This window comes from Corythoichthys intestinalis, chromosome 9 (genome assembly GCF_030265065.1).
Source record: "Corythoichthys intestinalis isolate RoL2023-P3 chromosome 9, ASM3026506v1, whole genome shotgun sequence".
Lineage (NCBI taxonomy): Eukaryota > Metazoa > Chordata > Actinopteri > Syngnathiformes > Syngnathidae > Corythoichthys > Corythoichthys intestinalis.
The window spans coordinates 44,861,926-44,885,054 of NC_080403.1; the positions used below are offsets into that span (position 1 = coordinate 44,861,926).

The 23,129-nt window shown below is 39.2% G+C and overlaps 1 protein-coding gene across 2 annotated transcripts in view; it reads right to left on the reverse strand.

Moving 5' to 3' along the window:
- cenpp (centromere protein P) overlaps positions 1-23,129 on the reverse strand; it is a 143,234-nt gene that overhangs the window by 81,694 nt on the left and 38,411 nt on the right. The gene's annotated exons all lie outside the window — the stretch shown is intronic.

Here is a 23,129-nt window from a genome sequence, read left to right on the forward strand (position 1 = left end):
GAGCAAATATACACATGTCGGTTCCATGTTTCCTTTTAAACACGAAACTGATTGTGGCTTGTGGAAATAAATGTACCCCTTCTACCCAAAATGATTGTCTCTAGAACTTTAGAGAGCACACTGGCAAGGGCAATGGTCTGTAATTATCTTTACTATTGATTTTACCAGCCTTGTCTTTTAAGATAGGCACAAGTTGTACTGCCATCATCGAGTCAGTAAACAATATTATACTTGTGCTAGGTCAGGGGAGATCAAACTCATTTTGGTTTTCAGGCCACATTTGTGGTAATTACATCTCATGCGGGCCAGACTATCTTATTTTTTGGCAAAATAAGTTAACTCACTGGCTGCCATTGACGGTGCTTGTTGTCCAATCCATTTTGAATGGGAATGTTCTTTCATTCGCCCCTCCAGTTCAAAATGGATTGAATGTCAAGCGCCGTCAATGGCACTGACAGATGAGCACTCACAGCCAGTACTTCCAGTATAAGTGAATTGGATCGTTGTCATTGGCAGGCATTGAGTTGATATTGGGTCACTTCCATGTCATTTTAAGATGCTTATGGGCGCATTTCCTGTAAATTTTGGATTAGTTCCTGTTGCTTTGTCAGGCATTTCCGGGCTACTTCTTGTTGTAAGGCGAACATATCCAGGGGCCCTCTTCATGGGTCAGGGGTTAAAAAGGTGAGAAGGGTGTGGAGGAAATATGTTCCGGTACACTAGGGCTGTCCTAAACGACAAATTTTCTCCTGATTAGTCAGCCGACTAGTTTTACGATTAGTCGACAACCGTAAATTCCCGAATATAAGGCGCACCCGTGTATAACGCGCACCCCAAATTTTAGCACCAATAAATACAAGAATACAAGAAAACAGAGCTCGTTTACAGATACAGAAATATCATTGTACTGACTGGTGAAACACAGCACAAGCATAGCACATTGGCAGTTCAAAACATTACCGTAAACTGACATGTACGGTAAAAATATGATCTGATAACTTCTTGAACTTACCAGAAACCAGGAGAAAACAAAACAGATGTGACTTTTTTTTTTTAAAGGCTGCTGTATAACTTGCTCGTTTCATCATGATGAATAAATGTTTCCTCCATGGATTGATATGGTAAAATGAAAGTGAGAACGTAAGTCGGAAATCCGAGAGAGCTCATCGCTGTCGACATGACAGTAACAATAGGACCTATTGTTATTTGGGTTTGAGTTTCCCGAGGGACAGATATAGTTGACGGACACAGGAAGTCTGTGTTGTTATGATTGTTATGGTCCGAGTTGTGGAGCTGCAATAAACGTTGACTCAAATGAGTTCAAGAAACTAAATTCTGTGCTTTATGAAGAGTGAAAAAAGCAGAATTTAACACAGATGAAATCACTCGGCCGATCAGAGTGAAGTATTACCGAAACAAAATGGTGATGTCACGTACCTTAATGGTCGGCAACGGATCACCGCATACTTTTCTTCAACACAACATGGCCGTGTCAATTTAAAAAAAAAATCGGTTTTTATATGTATGTATACATATATATATATATATATATATATATATATTAGGGCTGTCAAACGATTAAAATTTTTAATCGAGTTAATTACAGCTTAAAAATTAATTAATCGTAATTAATCGTAATTAACCATCAAACCATCTATAAAATATGCCATATTTTTCTGTAAATTATATATATATTCTGTAAAATAAATTGTTGGAATGGAAAGATAAGACACAAGATGGATATATACATTCAACATACGGTACATATGGACTGTAGTGGGCATTTCACTCTACTGTCATTTAAATCTGTCTATGCTGTCCTCACTCCGAAGCGTCTACTTTTTCCAAAGCTGGACAGCTAGTGAACGACGCCTTGATAATCAGACTTCTTCCTTTTTCATCTGATTTATCAATAAAATGGCCTCAAACCATTGTCCTCTTTAGACCGTTGTAAAACTACAAAAAATGTAGACAAGCATTGCATTGGCAACAACGTTAGCTTAGCACGCTATACAGGTTCACTAAACATAAACAAAAAGCGTCTCATACAAAAAATATAACATTTCGCTTACTAACATAATATGTACATTCTTTACAACAACCATACTTACGGACAAATCTTGTCCAAGGATCATATAAGCACAACATTACAACGTAGGCGTCAGCCCGAGACGTCGTGCAGCCATATTGAACTGGCAAGAATACAATAAACCATGTCGCAAAGTGACCACAAGAGTTCGCTGTTAGACAGCACAAAAAGCCTTGCTGTAAAACTTACCAAAAGACATAATACTGTCTGAGCGGTACATGTGCGTTAATTGCGTCAAATATTTTAACGTGATTAATTAAAAAAAATAATTACCGCGCGTTAACGCGATAATTTTGACAGCCCTAATATATATATATATATATATATATCTGTCTCCATCCATGTACCCGTTTATAATGCGCACCATGATTTTACAAGTTGATTTTGGGGGAAAAAAAGTTATATTCGGGAAATTACGGTAATCTAATAATTTTCTTTTTTCTTTCTTCTTTTTTTTTTTTTTTAACTAATTTAGCAATGAAATTTTTGTTGATGCTTATTAATTCACAAAACCATTTTGGAATACTTAAATTCTTTAATAAAGTACAAATAATCATGTAAATAACAATAATTAATCACAAATAAACAATGAGGTTAAATGCTGATAGGATTTACTAGTGCAAAAGAAAGGAAAGTAAACAGATTCAGAACACTGACTTTGCCTTTCCAACATTATTCAAAACAATTCTTTAAAAAAAATTGTAGCATTATTATCATAGTATACTACTATATATAATAGTAGTATAATAATTATAATAATTATTCATTGCCAATCATATTTGTCATAAAGAGTGTCATTTGAAAGCTATTCTTAGTGTAGAATCTGTATTATGTAGTATTTACTCTACATATTATAATATTAATTCTGAAGTATGTGGTATTAACTCCAGAAACCATTATCCATATGACAAACATGACGTGCTTTTATTTTGAAATGTTCACCGGAGGTACGTTTGCCAAACCGCTAACCGAAAGCTTTACACTCCGTAAAAAAAACATTTCTTGTCATTGCTTGTGGTGTCACTAATAGATTTTTTTTTTTTTCCGTTACCAAATGCTGTTGACCAGCTGTTGAGTGTTATTGTATGACTGATTGGAACTGTACTGCATTGTTTCGCCACAGGGTGTGCTGTCGTGTATTTTATGTTCGGTGTCTAGAAGAAAAAAGTTAAAAGAGGCATTAGCGTCCTGTTCTCAACTTCTCTCTCACTGCACTTTGCTCTCATGGAGAGCACGTACGCTCATGTGTTCAAAATAAACGATAGCCGACGTGCAAAGTAGCAAGTGAGCTGTAAAAATAGCGAGCTTAGTGGCGTGAAAAACGCGGGAGAGCTACTCTAAGTGAAGCTAACGAACAGCTAAGCGGAGCTAAGCGATGCTTCACGGAGCTAAGCGAAGCTAAACGGCGCTAAATGAAGCTAAGCGACTGATACTCAGTCTGTCGTCGTTGGACAGTCCATTGTAGTGTGTGTGTGTGTGTGTGTGTGGCGGGGGGGGGGGGGGGGTAAATGCAGCTCTCAAATGGCTTTCTTTTCTGTTTTGTTATTTGTTTGTTTGGTATGCTGCCATAATTATACATGACGAATAGTTGGGGGTGCTGCTGGCTCTGGTGGCCCAAGCCCTTGCTCATTGGGGCAAGGGCAGCTGGTTGTGGGCCTAAGACGATCGCCTACTTCGCCTGAATAGTAGATCCGCCTATGTCCAGGTGACTTCCTGTTGATTTGGGGTCACATCCTGTTGGTTTTGGGTCTCTTTCTTTTTAACTCTTTGGTTGCCATTGACGGTGCTAGTCATTTTGACTGGAAGGGGGCGAATGAATGAATGTGGGCCAAGTGCAGAAGTGCACGCCCTTGGTCACACAAATCTACGGGTTTACGGCACCAATGTGATTTTTGTACCTAGAGTTTAAGTATCCCAGGGTCTTGTTCACAAGTTACAGAAAAATGGAACGGGAGATTGACAGGCGGATGGGTGCGGTGTCTGCAGTGATGCTGATTCTGCATCTGTCCGTCATGGTGGAGAGGTAGCCGAGCCGAATGGCAAAGCTCTCTATTTATTGGTCGTTCTATGTTCCTACCCTCACCTATGGTCACGAGCTGTGGGTCGTGACCAAAAGAACAAGTTCCCGGATACAAGTTGCCAAAATGAGTTCCATCCATAGGGTGTCCAGGCTCTCCTGCAGAGATAAGGTGAGAAGCTCGGTCATGCGGGAGGGGCTCGGAGTAGAGCCGCTGCTCCTCTGCATCAAGAGGAGCCAGATGAAGTGGGTTGGGCATCTGATTAGGATGCCTTCGGGACACCTCCCTGGTGAAGTGTTCCAGGGATCATCCAAGAAGAGCTGGATGAAGTGACTGGGGAGAGGGAAGTCTTGGCTTTCCTGCTGAAGCTGCAGCCTCCACAACCCTCACATAAGCGGGAGAAAATGGATGGATGGACGGACGGACGGACGGACGGAGTATGAATGAGCTTCAACGTGTCTATCAGGCAGAACAACCCCGCGGGCTGGATTGAACCCCCTGGTGGGCTGCTTCCAGCATCAGTTCTGATTGTATCTCAGAATTTGGAAAATTCCCAGTTCACCAAAAGCAACACAGTGGGAAAAAAAGGACAGCTTTGCCAGGCAGTGAGAAAGAGGCCAAGGAATCCTGAACTAGGCGTCCTATGTCAGAACGTAATACTCGCTTGATTAAGAGCAGACTTGGTTTGAATTCCTAAAGCCTGCACTCGAATAATCCCGCTTCCAAAAAAACTGAGAGAAAAAAAATCCTTCACAGATTTAGCGACTCTTCTGAAAAGATCCTCGAAAAACAGACGATCCTTATAAGCACTTCAAAATGTCACTCTCCACTGAAGATATTTTGGAGTCTTTGATGAATAGAAAAGTGTACGGAGGGAAAGAAAATTCATCTGCTGTTGTGGTTTTTTAACCTGTGATAACTTTAAACCTAGAAGGAGCGATTGTGGAGCTCACATTGCCAGTGAAGTGAGGTGCAAAGCGCTTTACATAGCGATTGGGCAGGCAGTTCATCTTATTTTATGTATGATGTTATAAGTATCTCCGTCGGGCTGAACCTGGAGTGCATTTCATAAACACTTGTTGTAATGAAATAAAAACTTAGTTGCATTAGACGGTAGGCTGTCACGAAAACTATTGAGACAGTCAATGAATCGTTTCGACTAGAGACGTTGTTGACCTAAAAATTGTCCAAATTTTTTTTTTGGAGCCTCTTAACTCATTGACTTTGACCCCAGGTATATTTATAGTACTTACAAAGTATGTGTTGGAGTAGTTAGTAGAATAAAAACAATACATGTCAATACATTCATTTAAACTGGGAGGAACGGCTGTCAATGCCTTCATGCCTGAATTTACATTTAATACATATACATCAAAAAGCATTGGGGAATACATAGGTGCATGAAAATAATAGCCTCTACCATTATGATCAACCGACAGGACCGCCAACAAGAGTGGCTTCATCCCGTGAGCTGATTGGCTGTTCACCATCGCATCCTCCCCCGTTATGATTGACAGACAAGTCCACTAATAAGAGTTGCCTTATCCCATAAGCCTCCTCTATGCTGATTGACAACCAATAGAACAAATGAGAGTGGATTTATCTCGTGAGCTGACTGGCTGAACACACTGCAGCCTCGCCTAGCCTGTTACCTTGTTCTATCTCCAGTCTCACTGGGAAATTTCAACAAGAGGACTTCCCGGGTCATTTTCAGCGGTACTTTTGACCGTTTTCACACATTTTACGAGCACCCAAAGCCCGCTAAAAACCTCCAAAATCCCCAGGGAAATGTTCACTTTTATTTTACCCGCAAATGAAGCATTATATCTCCGCTACACGCTCTCTTCGCCCGTGAGTGAACACTTAGGGGTGTGACAAAATGTCAAAATGGTGATATATCGTGATACTTTGTATCCCAAAAGGTTATCGATAAGCTCCTGCAAGAATTGAGATATCATTTAAAAAAGGTGTCAATGCCAAAAAAAAAAAAAAAAAAAAAGGAACCAACAAGTTGCTACCAAAATCGTCTACCATAATAGTGTCTCAGTTAACTCCAGGCTGCCTTAATGATGCTCGACACCAATTCATTTAGACTTGGAACGTTCGTTCATTCGAAACCAGAGCATTCACAGTTATTCTGTCAGATTTTCAGGGCATTTATAGGTCATTTGCTGTTCATTTTAGGGCATTTCCAGGTCATTTCCTGTTGAGTTTGAGTCACTGCCTATTCATTTGGGTGATTCCCAGGTCTGTAACACAAAATGAACAGGAAGTGACCCATAAAATACCCCAAAATCAACAGGAAGTAACTGAAAATCAACAGGTAAATGACCTTAAATGGCCCAAAATTACCTCATTGCCTGGCATTGGCTGCTACTGACGGCCATAGACGTTCAATCCATTTGAAGTGGGAGGGATGGCAGCAGATGTTTATTCGCTGCCACCCTCCTAGTTCAAATGGATTGGACGTCTAGTAGTGATAAACTCATTCCACTTCACAACAGAAGCTTGTTTTTCTGTTTATTAGTTGTTTTTAGAATATCCTAGAATGATTTCCTGACCAATGTATCGATAATCGTTGTATCGCCATATCGTCAGATCATCGTTATCGTGAGCTTTGTATCGCAAACCGTATCGTATTGTGAGGTACCAAGAGGTTCCCACTCCTAGTGAACACACAACATCTAGGTGTGCTAAGTTCCCCCCACACACCATGCAGGTACTGCAAATAAATACTACTTTGTCGTTTTTCACTTTTCACGGGTGGTTCTGGGCCCCATTATCCGTGAAAAAAGCGGGATCACTGTACTCCCTAATTCCGATGACGTCATTTTAAAGCCGTATCGGTACAAGTATCGGTATCAGTGCAACGCTTCTTATGTATTCCTCCAACGCTTTATGTACAGTATATTTGTTCAATTCAGGCGTCAAGAGGTTAACATAGAAATCACGATGCGCTGCACGTGAAATCCTTCAAAAAGTCTCCACATTGGGTTCTTTCAATTCGAGCAAATGCGGTTTCAAGCCACACGCGTGCGGTGGGTTTTATAGCGTATAAATCTGTTATTATGTCTTCTTCTAGATGGTTTAAATCAGGCGTGACCCGCTTACTAAAGCGAGCTCGGTTCTCTTGCTAGACACTTCATCGCCGCTGCCATTTGCGGTCTGTGTCAATGTGTTTCTCACGTGTGGAGTTCTTGGAAGTTCCCGTGTTATTGCAATTAGGTCTGTTTTAAGAGGACATATTTCTCCCGGCACTAATTGTGATGAGGAGAACACGGCCGCTGTCGCCGTCTGGAGAAAAGCAGACTATGTCTGACGCTCTGCCGGGTCCTTAACTCATTCGCGGCCATTGACAGCAACAGACGTCAGTTATTTGGACCGGCAGCGATCGTTTGCTGGTTGAAATTATGAAAAAACATTTATGATGTGCCCCCCAAAAAAGGAGCCTATGATAAGGGAGGAGCAGGAGTATCCATAAATAATAAGCTAGTATTTCAGTATTTGTTTTAGGATTTATTTCATAATGTATTTATTTACAGTATTTCATTTTGTATTTATTTATTTATTTATTTATTTATGCAATCTAATTCAAAATTTCTTCATTTAGATTTTATGTGTTTATCTGAATTTTATTTTAGCTTCCATTGATTTAAATCAGCATCTTATATTTTATTATTTATTAATGTCAACTTACATTCAACTTATAAATTTCAATTTTATTTATTTGAAGTTTTTTTTATCTATTCATTTTCATTTATTTCAGCTATTGTTTATTTATTGTATTTTTTTCAATTGTTATTTATTTTAACATTTGTTTCAATTAAGTTTTTTTTTTTTTTTTTTTTATTACAACATTTATTTATATGATTTTTATTGATTCATTTCATTTTGGTACTTCTCTTCCTCTACATATTTTGCTGTCAACTCATTCACTATCATTGACGGCAAAAAATAGACATTTAAAAGCAGGAAAATAACGACAGACATCAAACCAATTGAATTATCATCTTGAACTGCCGATGATGATGATTGACACCCAATCCAATTTGACTCTAAGTCAAAATGGTTTGGGCGTCCATCGCCGTCAATGGCAGCCAATGAGTTACCGCCTTGCGCTATTTCCACAGACTGATTAGATTATTTCTGTCTGTGTGAGCCATATATTTACAATATTACATTTCTGCATAATGGCCAATAATTAAAGCTATCAATTGAAGAGCGAAACGTTCTAGTTGGCGGGGTAGTCGCGGCGACATCTGTTTTCGATTGCATTTGTTTAAAATTTTGGCCGCTCCGACTTACGACTACATCGGAGCCTATCTACGGCCAATCTCCCCGTCAGCGGCGAAGGCCGTTTTTCCACTCTGTGTATGGCTCCTTAGAATTCGCGTTGCAAATGCGTGACACACCTGAGATTCATTAGCCATGTACGCTGAAGTTTTGTCGAATATTCGCTGACAGCCGCTCCATGTCAAAATGGATTGGACGTCTAGCGGCGTCACTGGCGACCAATGAGTTAATGTTGCACACCATCAGATAGTACTGTTGTCACAAAACTAAAATTTTCAACTCGATATGGCTGCCCAAAAACACACACACATATATATATATATATATAATATATATGGCAGAAAACACAAACAAGGCTGAAAAAGCAGTTTCTGCTCTTGCACCCCTCCTTAAAAAAATAAACTACTGTATTTTAAGACAAAAGAATTGTTGCGTTTGATAGAACAATATGTCTATATGCTGCCGTAGCAGATTTATGGTGCATGAAGTCCCCGAACTATTTTTAATTTGTCCGTTTTACCCTGGAAACCCCTGTTTACAGATGTCGCGCAACCGCTTTTGTTTCAACCTAGCCATAAAAAGAAGGTAAGTAACCATATTTAGTCATCAAAATGTCTGACATTTTTAGCTTAGAATCATTAATTGATGTATAATATTTAGTTTTTTAAAAAAAATAAAAAAAAGACCCAATAAATTATTCAATTATTCAATTTTAAACATTTAAACAAATTACGTCACAATGGAAAAATTGGCGTCTGTAAAAAGTCACAGATATCTACCTCATAACTATCGCTTAATTGTATTTTTTTCGTTACTGTCACATTTTCCCCAATATTTTAGATGATAAATAATCGATCCAAACTAAGAAAAATTGGGGGGGGAAATGTTTAAAAGGGTAATTATATGAAAAAGAACATCTCGACCACTCCTTGATGTCTGCGATTTCTGCATCGCGAACCTTGTTATATTACAATGTTTCACCCATAAAATACCCCCAAAATCCGGCTGTGGCCATTCACATCTGTGTCTTGACACTCGGTGATATATGCTACATAAAGTTTTGGGATCGAAACAAGGTAAGTATGCGACAATATCTTGTTAAAATTGTGGCGTCTTTAATTCTGCTCTCGCATGTTCTCATCTCCAGTAAGGTTTTGTTGTTTAAATTTTTTGTTATTTTTTTTAAATGCCCTCCTGTTCAAATTTTTTCTTCCCCCAGAAAATTTTAAGAGATTTTAAGCTTTCCAATGATGTATCACACATGCATATCGGACAATTTTGAAATGTGGCCAAATTCGAGGTCTCAGAGCGGAACTTCAAGTCCCCTGAGTGTTTTCTGCCATATATTGTATAATACTGTATATATACAAAAACAGTCTTTTATTAACTCTTTCTGCATTTTTCAACTGGTGGTCATTAGTTTTGACCCCCCCAAAAAAATGACTTGCCCTAAAATGAACAGAGAGTGACCCAAATGTACAGGAAGTGACCTGGAAAGCCCCAAAATCATCAGATTGTGACAAAAAAAACAACAGGTGAACCAGAAGTGACCAGTAGAAAGTGATCTGATATCAATAGGAAGAGACCCAGAAATGCCCCAAAATCAACAGGAAGCGAGCCCAAATTACCTCATTGCCAACAATCAACAACGGTAGACATACAGTTCATTCAGACTGTGGGCTGAGGACTAGTTGTGAATATGCATCTTTCAGTGCCATTTCCCGCGCTAGACTTCCAGTTTTGTAGACTAGCAGTCAAAATAAATTGGACGTCTAGCACCGTCAATGGCAGCCAATGGGTAGCAAAAATATCCTCCATTGCTATTGCTATCAAGCGTTTCAAATTTACTCCATGACAACAAATTTCTGGAGACCTGTGGTGGTGCAAAAACAAATAACTGCATATCGATACTTTTACGATCACATGTCGTATCTTCTGGATACAACATTTCAGCATCGATATTTTGAAAAGCTTCAATAAATCGATACTTCTGCAGTCAAATATCGTATCCGGATTAGGGCTGTCAAATGATTAAAATTTTTAATCGAGGTAATCACAGCTTAAAAATTAATTAATCATAATTAATCGCAATTCAAACCATCTATAAAATATGCCATATTTTTCTGTAAATTATTGTTGGAATGGAAAAACACAAGACAGATATATACATTCAACATACTGTACATAAGTACTGTATTTGTTTACTATAACAATAAATCAACAAGATGGCATTAACATTAACATTCTGTTAAAGCGATCCATGGATAGAAAGACTTGTAGTTCTTAAAAGATGAATGTTAGTACAAGTTACAGAAATTTTATGTCAAAAACCCTCTTAATGGTTTCGTTTTAATAAAATTTGTAAAATTTTCATTAAAAAAATAAACTAGTAGCTCGCCATTGTTGATGTCAGTAATTACACAATGCTCATGGTGCTGAAACCCATAAAATCAGTCGCACCCAAGCGCCAGCAGAGGGCGACAAAACACCAAAAACACAAGTAACAAGTGGACATGCCACTGTGCTGTCATTTTAATCTGTTTGAGCGGGGCATGTGCGTTAATTGTGTTGAATATTTTAACGTGATTAATTTTAAAAAATTATTACCGCCCGTTAACGATATAATTTTGACAGCCCTAAGTTTTTTTTTGTTTTTTCGAAATGTCCTCCTGTTCAAATTTTTTCTTCCCCCAGAAAATTGAGATTTTAAGCTTTCTAATGATGTATCACATATGCATATCAGACAATTTGAAATTTGGCCAAATTGGGGGTCTCAGAGCGGAATTTCATGTCACTAGTTTTTTTCGCCATATTTTGTACAATACTGTATTTATACAAAAATAGTCTTTTATTAACACTTTCTGCATTTCTCAACTGGTGGTCATTAGTTTTGACCCCCCCCAAAAATGACTTGCCCTAAAATGAACATAGAGTGATCCAAATGTACAGAAAGTGACCTGGAAAGCCCCAAAATCATCAGATTGTGACAAATAAATCAACAGGTGAACCAGAAGTGACCAAAAACCAGTAGAAAGTGATCTGATATCAACAGGAAGAGACCCAGAAATGCCCCAAAATCAACAGGAAGTGAGCCCAAATTACTTCATTGCCAACAATCGACAATGGTAGACATACAGTTCATTCAAACTTGGAGGACTGGTTGTGAATATGCATCTTTTAGTGCCATTTACCGCGCTAGACTTCCAGTTTTGTTTTGTCAATGGCAGCCAATAGGTAGCAAAAATATCCTCCATTGCTATTACTATCAAGAGTTTCAAATTTAATCCATGACAACAAATTTCTGGTGACCTGTGGTGGTGCAAAAACAAATACTGGTAACTGCATATCGATACTTTTACGATCACATGTCGTATTTTCTGGATACAACATCAGCATCGATACTTTGAAATGCTTCAATAAATCGATACTTCTGCAATCACATATCGTATCCGGATTTAAGTATCGATACTTCGAAAAGAATTAATACCGAAAAGGTTGTATCTGAGAACAATATTTTATACAAACGTATTAACAACCAGTTATTTGTTTTTCAAAGTACTAAAGAAACCTACTGTCATGGTGTAGATTTTTTTACTAGTGATAAAAATTAAATGCCTAAAAATCAACAGTAAGTAACCAAAATAAATAGGAAGTGACCAAATTAAACAGAACGTATTCAATAAATGACACAACTAGATAGGAAGTGACCCGGAAGTGCCCCAAAATGAACAGGAAGTGACACACGATTGCCCAAAATCAACAGAAAGTGAGCCATAAATGTGGTATGGAGAATTTTTTTTTTTTTTTTAGTATCACTATCCAGTTGAAATTTTTAGTCTCATGACAACAGTAGGTGGTACTTACTGTAAATGTTTGACAACCACTGCACTAGACAACCCCCCCCAACAACCTTTCTACTTGACTTGGCCACATCTGCTCCGAATCTAACAGACCGCAGGAAGCACGCGTAGACAGCAGCCATTCCAAATGCAAAACTTCTAAATACTTCATCACTATAGGCATAAAAAAAACTGTCAAAGCCATAAAGTACAGTATATCCTCAATGCATGCACTTCATTCCCCAACTTAACAATCTTCCGACACCTCTCGCAGTCGTCGTCCTCGACGCGCAACGCAGCTGTTTTAGCCATTTTTTTCCCCTAAAATCCTCCAGGACTGAATTCCAAGACGGATTTTGACAAAGAGTGTGAGCATAAGGAAAAGCTATCATCGGCGCACGGTATAGACGACCGAATAGCTCTTTCTCACATGGCTTTACTTCCAAAATATTTACAGTATTACAGAACGGAGTCGCTTGATTTACTTGGTGGACAAGCTAATAAACTTTTTTTCTTTTGCTGATTTATTTCCATGTCACGTCATGAAAAAGAGATGGATTCGAACATCTGGAATTCGACCAAATCTGCTTTACTCCAGATTAGGGAGCCCTTGCTAACTTCAGACATGTATTGTGGAATTGCCTCATGATTCTATATACGGAACCTGCCAAAGAAAAAGTCAAATTCAGTCTAAGTTAGAACATTAACACAATATGTAAACACAGGAAATCAACTCACTAAATCATTGCCATTGACAGTGAAAAGACTTTTTTTTTAGGTTTCTGTGGTTTTCGCTTTTTTTTGTTTTTTATTTTTCCATTTTTCCACGCGGTCAATAAGTTTATTAGGTGCCTCATAAAAGGTTAACTCTTCAAACCCATTAAATAATAACCCATGGTCACATATACTAGTATGTCTAAATACTAGACATACTAGTGACTGGTGATATATTGTGATACGCTGCATCCCAAAAGGTTATCGATATGCTACTGTCAAGAATCGAGATATCATTTTAAAAAGGTGTCAATTTTTTAGCTGCCATTGACAGTGCTCGACTCCCAATCCATTTAGACTGGGAACGTTCATTCATTCAAAACTAGAGCATTCACAGTCATTCGGTCCGATTTTCGGGGCATTTACAGGTCACTTGCTGTTCATTTTAGGGCATTTACAGGTTATTTCCTGTTGAGTTTGAGTCACTGCCTATTCATTTGGGTGATTCCCAGGTCACTTCCTGTGCTGTAACGCAAAATAAACAGGAAGTGACCCGTAAAATACCCCAAAATCAACAGGAAGTAACTGAAAATCAACCGGTAAATGACCTTAAATGGCCCAAAATTACCTCATTGCCTGGCATTGGCTGCCACTGACGGCCATAGACGTTCAATCCCTTTGAAGTGGGAGGGATGGCAGCGAATGAACGAATGTTCATTCGCTGCCACCCTCCCAGTTCAAAGGGATTGGACGTCTACTAGTGATAAACTCATTCCAATTCACAGCAGAAGCTTGTTTTTCTGTTTATTAGTTTTTTGTAGAATATCCTAGAATGATTTCCTGACCAATGTATCGATAATCGTTTCATCGCCATATCGTCAGATGATAGTTATCGTAAGCTTTGTATCGCAAATCGTATCGTACTGTGAGGTACCAAGAGGTTCCCACTCCTACTAAATATATCTATATATCTATGAAGGCAAGTTTATAAGTATCTGCGCTTTTGTTCTAATTGCTTGTATATTCGCTATACGGCTTTGCATGCTATGTCGGCTTCTAGATGGTGCCACCCTCCTTGCTTGTGGTAGGTTTCTGCCTTATCGCCTCAGCGCACTTTGTGTTGTTAGGAAGTAAAGCTGGCTGCAACACTCTCCATTTGCACCAAAGAAGATCTGCGACTTACCACGGTGTGGTTTACCAGTGGATTGACCGGTTCAAAGTGTAAAGATGCTTTAGGGGCCATCGTTTCGCCAACGATCAGGCCAACAATGTCTCTAAGGCTAGGTTCATACCACAGGTCTAAATGCACGAATCCGATTTTTTTCATGTTTTTCCGACTCAAGTGAGGCATTGACTTGACGGTCGCATAGAAGTGGACCATTTCGAATCCAATCGGGGTCACTTTCGTATGTGATTTAAATCCCACCTGGGCCACATTTTTTTCAGAATGTGGCGGTGGTCTGAACTGTCAAGTCTCCCAAATTGGAATTCATGCAGCAATTATGTCAGCAAAGAGCAAGAGCGGCTGGCAGGATGGCAGCGATGCAGCTGTGCATTAGCGTTAGTGCCTAGCTTGAACTCGGCTTTTACGCAGGAGGCGGGCTTGACCACAGTCATAAAAAAAATAAAATAAAGAAAAGGATAAGCCTGATAATGCTCGATTTTCTTTCTGTGCGCCAAATGAGCAACATTTCAGTATTCCTAACATAGCCGAGTCGGGGCAAACTGACGCACACACGTATAAGGCTTATGTGCGTGTGTCATGCACGCACAGTATGTGTTCTATTAATCCATATAAACTTTGAAAATAAGACTAAATGGGGATTATTAATGTCTGTTATTTGTGTCCTCTTTTTGGAGATCAAAATATGATCACACTGGAATGATGTACAGCAGGCATGTGTAGTTATTTGTTTTGATGGTTCTGCGCATGCGGGTCAGTTTGCTCAGCGCGTGTAGGACTGCAAATTAGTGAGCATGCGTAATACTTCAACAGGCTCAATGGACAAAGGCAGTCTGAACAGACACGCCAAAAAAAAATAATAATAATAATAAAAATTGTGCATTGAGACCTGCAGTATGAGTCTGCGCTCGGCTTTCAATCCATTCATACAAGGACGGTTGGTCGCAAATGAACAAACTGTCATTCTCTGCCTCCGCTGCCAGACACTTACTGAAAGTGTAACTGATGTACTTTCAACTAGGACCGAGCGAAGTCTTTTCTAAAAACTTGGTTTTCATGAGTGTTGCACGAATACCGATACTAGTATCTATACCGATAAGTCATCAGTACCGAGGAGTTTGAGAAAATACACGTGCTGATGCTATGCAATGTGTCCTTTCAAAGATCTAGTTTCCGCCCACTGGTCACCCCACCCAATAGATGGCCTCAAGCGACGCACGTCGCCATAAAAAAAAAGGGAACGCTTGTCACTCTTCCCAAGATGATGATCGACGTCCAATTGTGTGGCTTCCAATCATCCTTCTGCAGAGAACTGAAATGAGTTCCTTTCTACTGGACGTCCAAACCATTTGTAGTGGGAGGTTGGCAGCGAATTAACATGCGTTCATTTGCTGCTAGTCTTCCAATTACTTTATATTCAAGTGAGTATGCAGTGATTAAATATTACTTATTAAGATTTTTTTTTTTTTAAATGTTTACTTCTGACCTGATATGATTTTCAATTTTGGCCAGTGAAAATAATGCAAAAAAAATAATGTAACCAGTAAATGACAAATCATATTTTTTGTGTTAAAGTGACCCCTGCTTCTAGTTCCTCAAGAAATGCTCTGTTTACAATGACAAATATTACATGATATTCTATTAGTATCATTAGTTTTTGAAGAGAGGTACAGTGTATCACAAAAGTGAGTACACCCCTCGCATTTCTGCAGATATTTAAGTATATCTTTTCATAGGACAACACTGACAAAATGACACTTTGACACAATGAAAAGTAGTCTGTGTGCAGCTTATATAATAGAGTTAATTTATTTTCCCCTCAATATAACTCAAAATATAGCCATTAATATCTAAACCCCTGGCAACAAAAGTTAGTACACCCCTTAGTAAATATGTATATCCCTAAATGTCCAAATTGAGTACTGCTTGTCATTTTCCCTCCAAAATTTCATGTGACCCATTACAGGAGTGCTGTCAGCATTGCTGCAGAGATTGAAGAGGTGGAGGGTCAGCCTGTTAGTGCTTAGACCATACGCCGCACTCTACATCAAAATGGTGTGCATGGCTGTCACCCCAGGAAGAGGACGGTACACAAGAAAGTCCGCCCGTCTCATCAGACCATAGGACACTGTTCCAGTAATCCATGTGCTTTGTTGACATGTCTTCAGCAAACTGTTTGCGGGATGTACGTCTTTTTTCAAAGGGGTGTACTCACTTTTGCTGCCAGGGGTTTAGTTATTAATGGTTATATTTTAAGGGGAAAATAAATCAACTCTATTATATAAGATGCACACAGACTACTTTTCATTGTGTCAAAGTGTCATTTTGTTAGTGTTGTCCTATGAAAAGATATACTTAAATATCTGCAGAAATGCGAGGGGTGTACTCACTTTTGTGATACACTGTAGTCCCACAATTTTGTTGTACCCGGGTAAATGACTATAAAGGCATTCTATTCTTTTGTGTTCTATTCCATTCTATTCCCACGCATTGGAAATCCGAAAACACAGGTGAATACTGGATTGGAGCCGATCTTGTGACCAAATCCAATACTGCCCGATACTCCAAAACACGTACAATCTCATTAAAGTCAATGACAGTCACTGAGAATTGATACCAACAATAAATAGTAATTAGTATTGTTGTTTTCATCAACAATGACAATAACGAAAATATTTCGTCAACAAATTTTTTCAATACGATGACGTAACACCAACGAGCTTAAAAACGTGATGGTTGCCAGTCGTCGTCTGACAAGACGAGAACGAGATGAAAATTTGCCGTGGTTTCCGTCATAAATTCACAATGTATGATATTTTATTATCGTATGTGTAGTTAGCACGAATCTTAGGAGTCACTCCCCACCCATCCCCCAGCCCCACACCACAGGCTTTACTCACCAGTCGGTGAGTAGGCGTGTGCCCATTCCAGGCTCCTTTTGTGAAACACATTACGTCATGCCATGTTGCTTTAGCCTTTAAAGGTCAATAATGGGTGATCATAACACACTAAACCACCTTGGAGCATTAGCATAACGTTCGCGTTAGCATTAGCATTTAGCAAGATGACTGTGTCTTCTTAAACTCTTGAAAAACTTTTTACATTCAGTTTATGGTCCAGGTGAGTTTAATTAATTGCAAATAATGTGCTGTTTTCCTGCTGAGTGTGTATTATCATCATGAAAATGTTGATGTCCTTGTAGACTCTACAATTATGTGCTCGTCTGTCAAAGTTCATTCAAAATTGTTAGAAACTTTTGAAGTTTGCAGACGAAAACGTTTTGAGAATTGTCGACTAAAACGAGACGATTGAGTTTTCGTTGACTAAAAATAGAGGAAGACAAACACATTTTGAAATAACTAAAATATGACGAAGACTACTAAGTATTTTTGTCCAAAAGACTAAGATGAAATTTAAAGGGCTGCCATGAACAACACTGGTAATTAGGGGAAAAAAAATCTTCGATACGGACCGCCCTTAAAAAAAGTTAAACGTAATTAAATAAAGATGAAAAAAAATTCAGGAATACCAGCCACGCTCTATCCTGTCATGACTTTTGAAAAAAAAAAAAAAAATCAATAAATGCGGCACTTAAAAACCAAATGTTGTGCATCTTGAGCAGACTGCCAAGCCTCCTTTCTGGCCCGTTTTCACTCGTAAAAGTTGAAAGGTGCTCATAATTGCTAACACACCTGTAACAGCGGAGGCTCATGTTGCACGAACGTGTCTATCTTTTTCTTGTCGGTGAGGCCCGACTTATGCTGTTGAACTCATCTTTTCTTTGCCTCCACGCTCATTTTTTCCCCTTGGCTGCAAGTTGTCAAGAAGAAGAAGGGGCACGGACAACTGTGGGGAAGCCCGACATGTCTTTCTGCTGAATCGGCTCCAATGGCAACAGCTGCGAATGACACTGGGCGCAATCTACTCACTTTTAGAATGGCCGTTTTCTTCCGATGGAAACTTTTCCCAGACATTCTTGGCGCTTTCACTACTTCTGGGCTTGAATTTACTTGCAGCATCTTGTGCATCACGGGTGGGCAAACTTCTAGTTCTGCATTTGATTTAAATGGACAGTACTTGGACATCCCTTATTTTTAAACATCATTTTAGTGTTTGCAAAAACCTTAATGTTATGTTAGCTAGTGCTGCGCGATGTGTAAAAAAATTTATCAGTATACGAGCCATTAATATCACGATTATGGATATGGCACGACATAATACGTTTTTTAAATTATTTGTTGAAAAATGATGCAACAATTCTAATAGCTTTCCCCCCAACCACTGTTTTAATGAGTTCAGATTAAACTGACCTAATACAAATGTGCTGCGACCTCAAACTATCCAATGCAAAAAGCAGCAGCACAATTGCATACATATTTTTGCTCAATTGTAAAGATATTTTATCATCTACCAATACTTGTGACTACTAGTTTCAACTTTAAAGACTTTTGTATATTAAGTTAGACTAATACAATTAATAATAACATAAATTTGGGAACGAATTGTGTTGTCTGGGTTCAGTTAATTTTATGCCCTCTGTTGGTTTAAATCCTATTTCTCTAATAGGGACCAGTTTGTCAATGTAAACCAGCAATCATCACCGTATTCCAGAGTCAGTTATGGTGTGCCGCAAGGGTCGGTCCTTGGGCCCATCTTGTTTACGCTGTATATGCTGCCTTTAGGCAATATCATCAGAAAACATAGCATTAATTTTCATTGTTACCCTGACGACACACAATTGTATTTATTAATTAAACCTGATCAGATCAGGCAAGTGGATAAACTAAGTACCTGCATCCGAGATGTAAATACCTGGATGAGCACTAATTATCTTTTACTTAACCCTGAAAAGACATAATTCCTTATCATAGGCCCTAAAAATGTGAGAGACTCTCTAACTGCCCAGATCTATTTGACCCAGACCTATAATTTAAAGCTCATATTAAACAAACCTGCAGAATAGCCTTTTTTCACCTGCGCAACATACCCACTATTAGAAATATTCTGTCTAAAAACGATGAAGAAAAATTAATTCACGCGTTCGTTACATCTAGATTGGATTACTGTAACTCCTTACTCGCAGCTTGTCCTAAAAGTTCCGTAAAAGGTCTTCAGCTTGTCCAGAACGCAGCAGCAAGACTTTTAACAGGAACTAATAGAGGAGAGCACATCACCCCTGTGCTCCAAGTCCTTCACTGGCTTCCAGTCGAGTTTAGAATTAAATTTAAAATCCTTCTTACATTTCAGACCATTAATGGTATGGGGCCCTCTTATCTCACAGATGCTCTGGTTCCATACCGCCCCAACAGAACACTTCGTTCTCAGAATGCAGGTCTACTGGTAATTCCCAAAGTCTCTAAAAGTACAGTAGGAGCTAGAGCCTTTAGTTACCAAGCTCCTGTCTTATGGAATCAGCTACCTGCTAATATTAAAGAGGACGACACAGTCTGTACATTTAAGATTAGACTAAAAACGTTCCTATTTGACAAAGCTCATGGTCAGGCTAGTTGAAAACAGACTGGACTCACAGTTCAGTCTGAGCTGCCCGAGGAGCTATAATGCTGGGGGAAGTACAGCCACTGAGTCCTAGCCCCTGTTTTTCACTCTACCTACCACTTGTCTTTCATTTATTTCTCTTTTCTAATTCTAATATCTAGTTGACTAGTCTCTTCATCACTAGTCACCCGGTGACTTTCCCCGCTCCCCTCTGGGGGAGGGGCTTCTTTTTCAGCCGCAGCCGCCTGACTATCCTGACCCCTGGCTGGATGGATGTCCTCCTCGTTGCCCCCCCGTCTCATCTGGCTAGATGGACCCCCTCATGTTCCATCACCCCATTGCATCTCTACAAACTGGAACTCCTGCTAATACCCATCATCAGTCCTGGTGCATCTATAGCCTGACCATCCTGGGACTGGATCTCTCCTGACTGTGGTTCTACCCAAGGTTTTTCTTTTCCCACTGGGTTTTGGAGTTTTTCCTAGCCGCCATGGAGGGTCTAAGGATGGGGGATGCCCAGGACATGAACTCATCTCATTCATCTACTCTCTGACTGTGTATCAAATTGACTCTAGGGCTACACAAATAAAATTGAATTGAATTGTATATGCCTTGCCATTTTTAATTGTCTTGCATGCATTACTCACATACTGTTGGCAAAGGGAACTAACCGGCTTACTAATGAGTGGCAATTGGGGTGTGACAATATATTGATTCCTCATGATTCTTTGAATCCACATAAATTGTCACAATGTTCCAGTCAAGAATCAACATTTCGTTTTAAAAAGTCACTGTTTAAGAATCAGCAGGCTTGCTACTGAAAAATTTCCACTACATAAGGCTCTATATTAAGAAAGATACGCATTTGTTCACAAACAAAAAATGTTACTGTATTTACAGTGGTACCTTAATTCGTTCCAGGACCTTGTTTATGAGTCAAAATGGTCGTATGTCGAGCAGTATTTTCCCATACAAATACATTATAATTCCATTAGTTCGTTCCACAGCCCGAAAACCTACACTAAATCCTTTAAAAAAAAGGGATCGGAATAATTATATAATAATGGTAATAATAATAATACCTGTAATAATGTAACGAATCGGGTTCTAATGTGGCGGATGTGTTTTGCATGGTGTACTTCAACGCACCGCGTGTCCTACTTGACAGAGTGAGAGAGGACTTTTTACTTTCACTTTTCATGTTCAGCTGCAGCGGACAGTAGGCATGTTGTGTGGCACAAGTTCTGAAATACAGTGCCTTGCAAAAGTATTCGGCCCCCTTGAACCTTGCAACCTTTCGCCACATTTCAGGCTTCAAACATAAAGATATAAAATTTTAATTTTTTGTCAAGAATCAACAACAAGTGGGAGATAATCGTGAAGTGAAACAAAATTTATTGGATAATTTAAACTATTTTAACAAATAAAAAACTGAAAAGTGGGGCGTGCAATATTATTCGGCCCCCTTGCGTTAATACTTTGTAGCGCCACCTTTTGCTCCAATTACAGCTGCAAGTCGCTTGGGGTATGTTTCTATCAGTTTTGCACATCGAGAGACTGACATTCTTGCCCATTCTTCCTTGCAAAACAGCTCGAGCTCAGTGAGGTTGGATGGAGAGTGTTTGTGAACAGCAGTCTTCAGCTCTTTCCACAGATTCTCGATTGGATTCAGGTCTGGACTTTGACTTGGCCATTCTAACACCTGGATACGTTTATTTTTTAACCATTCCATTGTAGATTTGGCTTTATGTTTTGGATCATTGTCCTGTTGGAAGATAAATCTCCGTCCCAGTCTCAGGTCTTGTGCAGATACCAACTTCTTCCAGAATGTTCCTGTATTTGGCTGCATCCATCTTCCCGTCAATTTTAACCATCTTCCCTGTCCCTGCTGAAGAAAAGCAGGCCCAAACCATGATGCTGCCACCACCATGTTTGACAGTGGGGATGGTGTGTTCAGGGTGATGAGCTGTGTTGCTTTTACGCCAAACATATCGTTTTGCATTGTGGCCAAAAAGTTCCATTTTGGTTTCATCTGACCAGAGCACCTTCTTCCACATGTTTGGTGTGTCTCCCAGGTGGCTTGTGGCAAACTTTAAACGAGACTTTTTATGGATATCTTTGAGAAATGGCTTTCTTCTTGCCACTCTTCCATAAAGGCCAGATTTGTGCAGTGTACGACTGATTGTTGTCCTATGGACAGACTCTCCCACCTCAGCTGTAGATCTCTGCAGTTCATCCAGAGTGATCATGGGCCTCTTGGCTGCATCTCTAATCAGTTTTCTCCTTGTTTGAGAAGAAAGTTTGGAAGGACGGCCGGGTCTTGGTAGATTTGCAGTGGTCTGATGCTCCTTCCATTTCAATATGATGGCTTGCACAGTCTTCTTCTTTTGTATCCAAATCCGGCTTTAAACTTCTCCACAACAGTATCTCGGACCTGCCTGGTGTGTTCCTTGGTTTTCATAATGCTCTCTGCACTTTAAACAGAACCCTGAGACTATCACAGAGCAGGTGCATTTATACGGAGACTTGATTACACACAGGTGGATTCTATTTATCATCATCGGTCATTTAGGACAACATTGGATCATTCAGAGATTCTCACTGAACTTCTGGAGTGAGTTTGCTGCACTGAAAGTAAAGGGGCCGAATAATATTGCACGCCCCACTTTTCAGTTTTTTATTTGTTAAAAAAGTCTAAATTATCCAATAAATGTTGTTCCACTTCACGATTGTGTCCCACTTGTTGTTGATTCTTGACAAAAAAATCAAATTTCATATCTTTATGTTTGAAGCCTGAAATGTGGCGAAAGGTTGCAAGATTCAAGGGGGCCGAATACTTTTGCAAGGCACTGTAAATGATTAAAAACCTGACGAAGCTGGCATTTTTTTGGCGATGTTAACACAATAATTATTATCTCCTTAACTTATAAAGACTGGCGAATGGAGGTCGGAGGAGGACCGTCGAGATCGTAGACATTCTACAGCCGTATTGTCGAGCCAGTTCAAGGACATGCACACCACGGTCATATTTTTATATCATTACATCTTCATTTCAATGGTAAGCCTCACCTTTTTTCCGATTTTTCACCACCTGCACTAACATTCTTGAAAAACCATGTTGACTTCTCTCACAAGAAAATCCGCCGTGCATCCGCCTTGCGGGAAAACAAAGAAACTGCGGCGCTGTCATAAATCGTCGTACTTCGAGCATGTCATCGAATGTAGAAACAAATGGCGAGTCAAATTTTATGTCAAATGTCGAAAAGATCGTGCGTCGAAGCGATCGTATGTCAAGGTACCACTATATTTACAAAAATGTTGCACTGAAATATTCTCATAGTCTTTGAGGAAGACAAATTTTTGACAATGTATGTGCACAAACAAAACATTTTTTATTGTTCCATTTAGAAATTGCTTATTTTCTTATTAGTTGCATCGTAGATTGACTTCCTGACCCATGTATCGATAATCGTTGTATAACCCAAAAGTTAAATAAT